Below are 12,017 nucleotides of genomic sequence, written 5' to 3'. Positions count from 1 at the left end.
ACAGGTGCTTTGGGTTGAGACACCTGAGGGCACCCACAGAAGCAGATGCTAGGATGCTGTCCTACAGGCAGAGGAGATGTAGGATCCCTGAGAGGGACACGGAGTGGTCCAGGAACAAAGGCCTAGAGGAAGGAGGGGCAGTGTCAGTCACCAAGTCATCATGCCCCAGTGTGAGCCCTGAGTCTCAGGCCTGCACAGGCAGCTGGGTGTGCTTCAGGTGTGACTATGTGCAGGCAGGTATGCACAGGGCACCTGCGACAGGGGGCCACAGGAACCATGAGCCTCAAGGGAGTGAGCGAGAGCTCTACTAAGGAGGGGCCTCAGATGAGGGAGCCACAGGAAGTGACCTCACTCCCTGGACAATGGCCAGAGCACAATTTGGGTCACCCCGGTAACCAGATTCTCTCACTCTGGCACTAGTGGCCCTGCTGTTCAGTTGTCCAGAGCTCTCCGGAGACAATGAATAGACGTTGTTTCCCGCGTTCGCGAGGCCCAGACTCCGGTCAGCCTCGCACACAACCCCGCTATAGACAGTGGGTCAGCCCACGTCAAGACTCGCCCGCACAGCGCAGTCCAAGGGTCCTAAAGGTGACAATCAGAGAGCCCGGGCAGGTCCAACCAGGCTGGCCTCTACTTGAGTCCAGCTGCTTTCGCTTAGCCCTGCTGTGTGTGTGTGTGTGTGCGTGTGTGTGTGAGTGTGAAGTTGGGTAGGGTTACTGGGGGGACGTTGTGGGGACATATTGGCCATGGAAGGGGCAGGAGGTGGGAGTGAGGAACAGGATGAAAGTATGAGAACCCTCAATGTGCTGGGGTAGCACATCTGGGCTCTGCTTGGAACAAGCTCCTTGCTTACCCTAGCCTCACAGTGCCTCTGGGACACCCTTGAGGAAGGACTCCACTGCAGTGCGGACCAGCAAAGCACTCAGGCCTGAGGGGGAGCCCTCGGCCAAAATCCAACATGCAAGTCCAGCCAAGCAGGCTCCTGCCAAGGTGGCCGCAGCTGCGGAGCCAGGAGCCATCAGATCTGCACCCCGTAAGGCTGTTGCTGGCCCCATGAGAATAATGAGTGCACACATGGCCAAGAAAATGGTGTACGAGCTGGTGCCAGCGCAGCAGAGGGGGGACCCGTACGTTTTGCCTACATTCTTGAAGAGGTACCAAAGGTTTGCTACCACTGACCAAGTCCTCGACCTGCTCTTTGAAAGGTGAGGGTTTGCCCATGTAGGCATAGCGGTCTGGACTCCACCTCTCGTGGTTGGGACTGGGTGATGCTCTGACACACTCAGAGGCCAGGTCCCTGTAGCAGCAGGTTCATACTTGCAGGAGCAAGCCCAGGCAGAGAGATGGTTTCTAAGTGCCAGGCCCAAGAAGAGGGTGGCTCAGGGCTTGCATCTCACCTAACATTTCCTGCCACCAAGGAAAGATTTGGTGCTACAGAGCACACTTCCCATAGGCATGCACAAAACTGTTTTCCTACGCAGAAAGGACCTTCTAGATTCTCTGTGGGACCCTGTCTTTGGAAGTATCCAGAACCCAAGTCCTGAGTTTCCCAGTTACACCAAATATGTGGGGAGGACCTGGCTGAGGTCACTCAGAGACAGAGGAAAGTGCTCCCTGCGCAAAGGCGCCAATCCACACCACACAGCAGCCATCCAGTCACAGCACAGACCCATAGGCCTTCCTTCTCCAACTCAGGGAGACGTCCCACACCCCAGACCTGCTGGCAGGTGGGACAAAGGACATCTCAGCTGACCCCTTCTCTCCTCCTCCAGATACAGAAAGTTTGAAGCAGGACAAAAGAAGGATGACAGTTGCAAGAAGTAAGTATGCTAGGAGAGGAGGGAGGTTCCATGATCCACAGGTGGGACCTTGGGCTATGGAAGGACTGGCTGTGTGCCAGGCATGCCGGCTTCCTCTGCCTACTGTCAGAGGTGGGAGACAGCAGAGTGTTGCCTGCAGGAGGAGGGGAATTTGGGAGTAGTGCTGGGATCAGATGGGGAGTGAAAACTCACCCCAAAACAACCCATTTCAAAGAGGCTGAGCATTGCAGTCCCATCCCATTGGGCTAATGGGAGTTAGGGAGCAGCCAGCTCCACTGGAGGCCTCCAGAAAGCCCTCCTGCACACAAGGTCAGCATCCTGTTCCTGGAGCCCAAAGGCAGAAGCACCTGGGAGGGCTAAGAGAAAGGATATGCCAGGTACATGACTCTGCTGCCCACCTGTCTGTTCCAGGGCCCTCTGCTCCATACTGCAAACCTGGCTGCAACGCTACCCTGGGCATTTCCATCAGGCCGATGACCTGAGCTGCCTGAAGAAACTGGTGGCTTACGTTGCAGCTAATATGCCTGACACTGATTTTGAATTGGAAGCCACGAATCTCCTAATGGAGCTGGAATATAAGAAATACAAGGAAATGGTGGATGAACTCGATTCTAAGGCTGCATCTGAGGGTGAGGCCAACTAGCATTGGGGTGTCAACTCTCGGAAGGCTACCAGGGCTGTGCAACACTGGGAGGAGGCCCTGAGACTGGTGTGGATGGGCATCAAACACTAGGCTCAGAGCCCTTAGAGTTGCAGCTCAGCGTGGACAGGGTCCACGTGTGGTCAAGTGCAGGCACCTCTGTGTAAGCAAAGTGGGAAGGGAGGAACCCTCTGTTTCTTCACACCTAGTAGGAAGAGCTGTGGCATTGATGAAGGCTCTCCTCCTGTGCTGACCTATACATTTCTCTGCTTCCGTTTGGTGCCAACTCCAGCAGCTGCTCCCCAGCCAGAGCCACTAGCAGCATCCCTGCCCCAGGCAGTCCAGCCTCCTGCCTTGGAAGCCCTGCAGCCCGCCAAGGCTCCAACATCACAGCCAGGGTCTAACCCCACTGAACAACTGAGGCAACCAGGCCTGAAGATCAGAAGCCAGCTGGAGATTCAGGAGGCAGGCATGGCTCAGAAGGCCATGAAAATGCCGACGCGTGTCCAGCAGACAGAGAACATCTTCCAAAGTCTCACCGGCACACATCAGGTGCTGCACCTGCTATTCCCCAGGTGAGCATGTGTACCTGCAGGCCTGGGGAGGACACAGGGTCTGCTGCCTGGGTCTTGATGATGCCCTGGGCCTTGCAGCTCCTCAGATTATTCATTCAAATCTGGGTGCTCAGAGGACAGACCCTGAGTGAGATCTGGCCCTGTGTAATTGTCCTGAGGAAGATCTTCCAGATGCCTGGCCTGGAGGAGGAGGCTGGCCAGGGATCTGCTTCTGATCTTTAACTCATGAGGAAGCTTTGGGGATCTGGCCTCTTTCCCCTGTCCTCAGGCAAAGCAGTTTTCCTATTCACAAAGACCTTCTGGATTTTAGGTGGGGGTCTCTGCGCGGTAGTGGTTGAGTTGGCACATTAGGGGCTGGTAGAGGATTCCCAGGTCCGTGCAGATGATGGCAGACAAGCTGGTATAGTTCTGACTCAACCAACAATGTTGGGAAATGCTCCTTGAGTGGTGGTTCCTGTCCAGGACCTCAGCAAGCCTGAGGGACAGCACAGACTAATGTCCCTACCCTCCCGGTCAGGGAGTCAGTCAAGCCCCAGGACCTCCAGGAAGGTGCAAGAAAGGAGGACAACAGGTGATACCTCCTGTCCTGCACTGGGTGCCTTTCTTGGGGCAAAACAGTGAGGAAGAAGATGGAGCAAACCTGAGCGCATGCTTTGGGACGAGAGAGACGATGTCATCTGCACAGCTGAGACATGAGGTGTGGCTGGCTAGGGACAGGCTGCTGCGACTCCAGGTCACATGAGGGTATTGCCTTCAGCAGGAGACAGAACTCTCAGCGTTCCCAAGCCCAAGGCAGCAGGACAGAATCTTGCTCTATCATGGAAGACTGTAGATCCTCTGCCCCATGCCTTTGCTGGCTTGGGTTCAGTGTGTGCGGTAGAGGGCAGCCTCTCCTGTGTGGGGTTCCTGCTGCCCTGCTTCACATGGAGACCACCCAGACCCAGCGCCCCAACCCCAGGAGAATGGGAGGATTGTGTGGCCTTAGATGCCATATTCCTGACTCTGCTGTCCCCATACCTCTCCCCAGGGCCTTCTGCTCCCTCGTGGGAACAGAACTAGAGTCTCTTCTGGCATACATCTACCAGCCCCTGCACCAGGACAGCCAGAATTCCCTAATGTTGCGCCGCCGTCCTAAAATGCCTCTGTCCTTCCTGGCCCTGCATGTCTACATTCTTCTGAGTCAATTTGAGGACCAGAAGGCCCAGGAAGCAGAGCCTAAGGCTCAAGGTGAGGAAGGTAAACTGGGTATTTGGGTGGGTGGATGGGTGGAGTGTAGGAGGGGGCATCAGAGCTGTATCATGCTGGGGAGAGGATCCTAAGCTGCTCTTTGCTAAGAGCAAAGTCCAGGCATGGAATCCCAGGGCTGCAGCACAGAGGCCCTGAGACTGGTGTGGATGGGCATCAAACACTAGGCTCAGAGCCCTTAGAGTTGCAGCTCAGCGTGGACAGGGTCCACGTGTGGTCAAGTGCAGGCACCTCTATGTAAGCAAAGGGGGAAGGGAGGAACCCTCTCTTTCTTCACACCTAGTAGGAAGAGTTGTGGCACTGATGAAGGCTCTCCTCCTGTGCTGACCTATACATTTCTCTGCTTCCGTTTGGTGCCAACTCCAGCAGCTGCTCCCCAGCCAGAGCCACTAGCAGCATCCCTGCCCCAGGCAGTCCAGCCTCCTACCTTGGAAGCCCTGCAGCCCGCCAAGGCTCCAACATCACAGCCAGGGTCTAACCCCACTGAACAACTGAGGCAACCAGGCCTGAAGATCAGAAGCCAGCTGGAGATTCAGGAGGCAGGCACGGCTCAGAAGGCCATGAAAATGCTGACACATGTCCAGCAGATAGAGAACATCTTCCAAAGGCTCACCGGCACACATCAGGTGCTGCACCTGCTATTCCCCAGGTGAGCATGTGTACCTGCAGGCCTGGGGAGGACACAGAGTCTGCTGCCTGTGTCTTGATGATGCCCTGGGCCTTGCAGCTCCTCAGATTATTCATTCAAATCTGGGTGCTCAGAGGACAGACCCTGAGTGAGATCTGGCCCTGTGTAATTGTCCTGAGGAAGATCTTCCAGATGCCTGGCCTGGATTAGGAGGCTGGCCAGGGATTTACTTCTGATCTTTAACTCATGAGGAAGCTTTGGGGATCTGGCCTCTTTCCCCTGTCCTCAGGCAAAGCAGTTTTCCTATTCACAAAGACCTTCTGGATTTTAGGTGGGGGTCTCTGCGCGGTAGTGGTTGAGTTGGCACATTAGGGGCTGGTAGAGGATTCCCAGGTCCGTGCAGATGATGGCAGACAAGCTGGTATAGTTCTGACTCAACCAACAATGTTGGGAAATGCTCCTTGAGTGGTGGTTCCTGTCCAGGACCTCAGCAAGCCTGAGGGACAGCACAGACTAATGTCCCTACCCTCCCGGTCAGGGAGTCAGTCAAGCCCCAGGACCTCCAGGAAGGTGCAAGAAAGGAGGACAACAGGTGATACCTCCTGTCCTGCACTGGGTGCCTTTCTTGGGGCAAAACAATGAGGAAGAAGATGGAGCAAACCTGAGAGCATGCTTTGGGACGAGAGAGACGATGTCATCTGCACAGCTGAGACATGAGGTGTGGCTGGCTAGGGACAGGCTGCTGCGACTCCAGGTCACATGAGGGTATCGCCTTCAGCAGGAGACAGAACTCTCAGCGTTCCCAAGCCCAAGGCAGCAGGACAGAATCTTGCTCTATCATGGAAGACTGTAGATCCTCTGCCCCATGCCTTTGCTGGCTTGGGTTCAGTGTGTGTGGTAGAGGGCAGCCTGCTCCTGTGTGGGGCTCCTGCTGCCCTGCTTCACATGGTGCTGGGCCTCCTCCACCCAGAGCCCAGCGCCCCAACCCCAGGAGAATGGGAGGATTGTGTGGCCTTAGATGCCATATTCCTGACTCTGCTGTCCCCATACCTGTCTCCAGGGCCTTCTGCTCCCTCGTGGGAACAGAACTAGAGTCTCTTCTGGCATACATCTACCAGCCTCTGCACCAGGACAGCCAGAATTCCCTAATGTTGCGCCGACGTCCTAAAATGCCTCTGTCCTTCCTGGCCCTGCATGTCTACATTCTTCTGAGTCAATTTGAGGACCAGAAGGCCCAGGAAGCAGAGCCTGAGGCTCAAGGTGAGGAAGGCAAACTGGGTATTTGGGTGGGTGGGTGGGTGGAGTGTAGGAGGGAGCATCAGAGCTGTATCATGCTGGGGAGAGGATCCTAAGCTGCTCTTTGCTAAGAGCAAAGTCCAGGCATGGAATCCCAGGGCTGTGCAACACTTGGAGGAGGCCCTGAGACTGGTGTGGATGGGCATCAAACACTAGGCTCAGAGCCCTTAGAGATGCAGCTCAGCGTGGACAGGGTCCACGTGTGGGCAAGTGCAGGCACCTCTGTGTAAGCAAAGGGGGAAGGGAGGAACCCTCTGTTTCTTCACACCTAGTGGGAAGAGCTGTGGCATTGATGAAGGCTCTCCTCCTGTGCTGACCTATACATTTCTCTGCTTCCGTTTGGTGCCAACTCCAGCAGCTGCTCCCCAGCCAGAGCCACTAGCAGCATCCCTGCCCCAGGCAGTCCAGCCTCCTGCCTTGGAAGCCCTGCAGCCCGCCAAGGCTCCAACATCACAGCCAGGGTCTAACCCCACTGAACAACTGAGGCAACCCGGCCTGAAGATCAGAAGCCAGCTGGAGATTCAGGAGGCAGGCACGGCTCAGAAGGCCATGAAAATGCTGACACATGTCCAGCAGACAGAGAACATCTTCCAAAGTCTCACCGGCACACATCAGGTGCTGCACCTGCTATTCCCCAGGTGAGCATGTGTACCTGCAGGCCTGGGGAGGACACAGAGTCTGCTGCCTGTGTCTTGATGATGCCCTGGGCCTTGCAGCTCCTCAGATTATTCATTCAAATCTGGGTGCTCAGAGGACAGACCCTGAGTGAGATCTGGCCCTGTGTAATTGTCCCGAGGATGATCTTCCAGATGCCTGGCCTGGAGGACGAGGCTGGCCAGGGTTCTGCTTCTGATCTTTAACTCATGAGGAAGCTTTGGGGATCTGGCCTCTTTCCCCTGTGCTCAGGCAAAGCAGTTTTCCTATTCACAAAGACCTTCTGGAGTTTAGGTGGGGGCTCTGTGTGGTAGTGGTTGAGTTGGCACATTAGGGGCTGGTAGAGGATTCCCAGGTCCGTGCAGATGATGGCAGACAAGCTGGTATAGTTCTGACTCAACCAACAATGTTGGGAAATGCTCCTTGAGTGGTGGTTCCTGTCCAGGACCTCAGCAAGCCTGAGGGACAGCACAGACTAATGTCCCTACCCTCCCGGTCAGGGAGTCAGTCAAGCCCCAGCACCTCCAGGAATGTGCAAGAAAGGAGGACAACAGGTGATACCTCCTGTCCTCCACTGGGTGCCTTTCTTGGGGCAAAACAGTGAGGAAGAAGATGGAGCAAACCTGAGCGCATGCTTTGGGACGAGAGAGACGATGTCATCTGCACAGCTGAGACATGAGGTGTGGCTGGCTAGGGACAGGCTGCTGCGACTCCAGGTCACATGAGGGTATTGCCTTCAGCAGGAGACAGAACTCTCAGCGTTCCCAAGCCCAAGGCAGCAGGACAGAATCTTGCTCTGTCATGGAAGACTGTAGATCCTCTGCCCCATGCCTTTGCTGGCTTGGGTTCAGTGTGTGCGGTAGAGGGCAGCCTGCTCCTGTGTGGGGCTCCTGCTGCCCTGCTTCACATGGTGCTGGGCCTCCTCCACCCAGAGCCCAGCGCCCCAACCCCAGGAGAATGGGAGGATTGTGTGGCCTTAGATGCCATATTCCTGACTCTGCTGTCCCCATACCTGTCTCCAGGGCCTTCTGCTCCCTCGTGGGAACAGAACTAGAGTCTCTTCTGGCATACATCTACCAGCCCCTGCACCAGGACAGCCAGAATTCCCTAATGTTGTGCCGCCGTCCTCAAATGCCTCTGTCCGTCCTGGCCCTGCATGTCTACATTCTTCTGAGTCAATTTGAGGACCAGAAGGCCCAGGAAGCAGAGCCTGAGGCTCAAGGTGAGGAAGGCAAACTGGGTATTTGGGTGGGCGGGTGGGTGGAGTGTAGGAGGGGGCATCAGAGCTGTATCATGCTGGGGAGAGGATCCTAAGCTGCTCTTTGCTAAGAGCAAAGTCCAGGCATGGAATCCCAGGGCTGCAGCACAGTCAGGTGGCAGAGCTGGGCCTTCTATGGCTGGACAAGTGGTGTTTTGGACTTGCAAAGGCAACGGTGTGGACTGAGGTGCTCATCTTGCCTTCTCTTTCTGCCTCAGATTTTACCAATAATTTGGATACGACTCTTGCGTCAGCTCTCCAGTCAGAGCCCCCAGAACCAGCTCTGGATACCCCAGAAGACGCAGAGGCTGAGAACCAGGCAGACCAGCCTCCGGTCAAGACCAAACGCTGGTTCTGGAGCCGACTGAAGCTGCGAGGGACAAACCACAGCCAGGGCCGTCCACAACATCGTCTCCCCAACTGGCTGCGCACCCTGGGTGCGTGTTTCTGTATGCGCCCTTCTGGCCAGAGCCAGGGATGAGAACCCTGTGCAGTAGTTGATAGGAGTCTGGAAGAGCCAGAACTCCCCGACCTTCCTGCTTCACCTAAACCAGTGACACAAACAAATATACTCTACCTGTAGTTTTATCTTTTCCCTATATCTTCCTTTCCCCTGAAGTTTGCTTTATATTAATAAAGAATTGTAGTTTTCTTGTTTACTTGTGGATTCCAGTGAACTGAGTCGCAGCCCATGCTGTGCAATCACCCCTGCTCCCTGCTGCTCAAGGCAGTGACTGCTGTTCCCCGTTGAATCTTGGGTTCCTCATCTGTTTTCTGGGTTCCTGGTCGTTGCTGTAAGGCACCTTGGGGTCAGATGGGATGAGATGATTGGGGGCTCCCTCTGCACATTGCAAGCTCCCAGCTTTTGTGCTTCTGTCTCCTGGCTCCCAGTCTGGTGCTTACTCTGGCTGCCTATACCTGGTTCTGTTTCTAACCCCTCAATTCCTCCTCCTTGCTCCCAGCTGAGGATCCAGCATAAGAATCCTTGGCAACGATGGCCTTTCCCCAGAGGGCTCATCCTCAATGACTGTGTCCTTTTCCCGGTGGTTCACTATGACCCGAGCATGACAGAACCTGTCCCTCTGGCCCTGGGTAGGATTGTCAATAAAGATCAACTGTGGATCCAGAGCTGTTATAGGCAGCAGTGCCTGTAGCACAGGAGGGAAATTCCATCGAGTCAGTCTCCACTTAGCTGCTGCCCACTGCCCTCCACGTGGAGACCATGATGCTCTAGTTAGGGACTAGTACAGTATCGCAGGTGATGGGCTCTGATCTCTGAATGCTTCTTGCTCTGGCCAGGTCCTAGCTGGGCACTGGACTCATCTTCACCCATCAAGAAGGGGCTTGTTATCCCCACCTTCCAGATAGCAAGCAGGACCCTGCTCCATCTGTGCTGTGATAATGTAGATCTGGCTCCATGAAAGCCCAGAGGCCATTCTACTTCTGCCATGCATGTCCTCCATTGTTCCCACTGTGTTGCTCTCATTTGTCCCCAAAGCCCTTTAAGAGTGGACAGGTCCTTGCCTGTTCTTCCCTGCTTTCCCTACATATTTGTAAAAAATATTGTCCTGTTGCTATTTGCTGGATTTTTTCCAGCAGTTTTCCACTTGTCTATGTGCTAGTCAGTGCAAGCAATAGCCTACATCTGGGAATCTCTAAAGATACTCCAAACCTGGAATAAAAGCTGGCTTGCATCCTTACAAGGGACCTATGCTACAACTGGCATCTCATCTTTCCCTCTTACCAGCTGTCAATATTATGTCACACAATCCCCTGAGAATCCCTTTGAGAGGGAGAGTGGGTCCCTTGTACCAATTAATTCTGTTACAGGTAGGGCCAATCAACAAACCAATCTTCTGGTCTTCAGCTTCTCTAGAGCCTCGTACTGTTCGTCAGCAGAGCACCCTCTTAGTGCCCAGGACCCTGGAAAACTTGCGAGTGGGTTCTGATCTGCGAGATGCCAGGCAAGGTGCCCTCCTAGAGGCTGCGCTCTCAAGCGGAGAGCACCCAAAGGAACCCACACCGCTCAATTCCTAAGGGCCGCAGCATTTAGCCATTCAGGAGTTGTGGCTTACTGCTGAAAGCCCTGGATTGCTAAAGAGGTTTTACTCTTTCATTCTTATTTGTTGCCAAGAGCATACACGTGTCTATAAACCAGTGTGATTTCACCCCGCTGCCTGGGTGGGGACAGGCATTAGTGGTCTTCCCATTGCCATGTCACAAGGCAGCCTTGTTGCAAATAAATCTCACTGCACGATAAATTCTCTTCTCTTGTCTTTTCATTAGAAAAGTATAATAAAACTATAACATATATAATATGTACATAAAAAAGATAATAAAATAATTTCTTCCAGCTTTGTTATACTGCTGTTGTAATGATTTCAAATCGGTGTGTCACGTAGTTGTAGAACTGACAACACATAAAACTCTTTTTGTTAAAAAATTTCTTTATTTATAAAATATCATTCCAAAAGAAGTGATTTATTATTACTGCTGGTTGAACGATCCTCAGGCTTTGGTGTGATTTGGGTCATTTGATATTAAAACATGCACAAGAGTCTGGCACAGTAGCCTGGTGGCTAAAGTCCTTGCCTCTTTTGTGCCAAGTTCCCAAATGGGTGCCAGTTCTAATCCCGGCAGCTCCCTACTTGTTGCCTGGGAGGCAGTCAAGGACGGCCCCGAGCCTTGGGACCCTGCACCTGCATGGGAGACTTAGAAGAGGTCCTGGGTTCCTGGCTTCTGGCTGTTGCTGCCACTTGGGGAGTGAACCAATGGACAGAAAATCTTCCTTTCTGTCTCTCCTCCTCTCTGTATATCTGACTTTACAATAAAAATAAGTAAATCTTTTTAAAAATGCACAAATTATATCAGTAAGGATATTTCACTGGTAGGTTAATAATGAAAATTTTTTTACCAGGGATGATAGCAATCAAATTAATCATAAACGCTAATCAACACCAGTACTAAATCTTAGAGTAATCCCTTGTTTATAAAAAAAAAAGAAAAACTGGACAGACACATGGTCCAGAATGCACCTTAGTATCATTTTGTATCAAATTATACAAAAATACAGAAATCGTGAGGATAATTTCTGTTTGATAGTAAATATCTCAGCAATTGTTTTAGCAATAAAATGTGATAAAGTTTTTTTTCCCTCTCAGAAAGAAGTCATAATTTTGTCTATCGCAACAAGCATGCCATCTCCCAATGACCTCCGGACTCCATTAGAAAGTCAAGGTCAATAGGAGAGTTCCTTTACACATTGTAGACTTGTGAATTACCTCAAAGTCACTAATCACATTTCTCATTCAATGAGAAACATGCTGTGGGGTGTGAGAAAGAGATCATACCAGAGAAGCCTAGGATGTGTTAAGAGGTCTTTATTAACCAAGCTTGGCAATAGCAGTGTGCACTAGAAATTAGCAGATGAAAAGTCACTGTGACAATAGAATCGAAACCCTGAGTGGGACAAATGGTATATTGTGAAATCCATCAATTACACTGAAGATCATGTCCCAGCTCCCCCAGTAATATAAATTATCCTAAGAGATGTCCAGCCAACAACCTAGATGTACTTACAAAGCTGCAGATATTCGCCTTGTCGTAGCTTCTGGAACTCCTCAGAGTACACAGATTAGAAACATCTTAACATTTTCATCTTCACAGACTCACCCAAGCAAAGGACAAAAGATGATGAATACACTCATAGGTAGGCCCTGCTCAGGGGCTACCTCTGCCCTTGGAATCTGTCTGCAGGAAGTGACAAAGTGGGTACAGAGGAGGCCAAGAGTAATAGAAGCACGCGACCAAGAACATGAGCTTTTCCGTATCATTTCTCCACATCAGAGGCCTTTGTGGGGGCTGGAGATGGGAGTGATTATACAACAATGCAATACTCCCC

Source organism: Ochotona curzoniae, unplaced genomic scaffold (assembly GCF_017591425.1).
Source record: "Ochotona curzoniae isolate NIBS_2020 unplaced genomic scaffold, NIBS_Ocur_1.0 contig_1302, whole genome shotgun sequence".
Taxonomy (NCBI): domain Eukaryota; kingdom Metazoa; phylum Chordata; class Mammalia; order Lagomorpha; family Ochotonidae; genus Ochotona; species Ochotona curzoniae.
The sequence above is the reverse complement of the archived record's forward strand: the minus strand, read 5'-3'. Positions refer to the sequence as shown.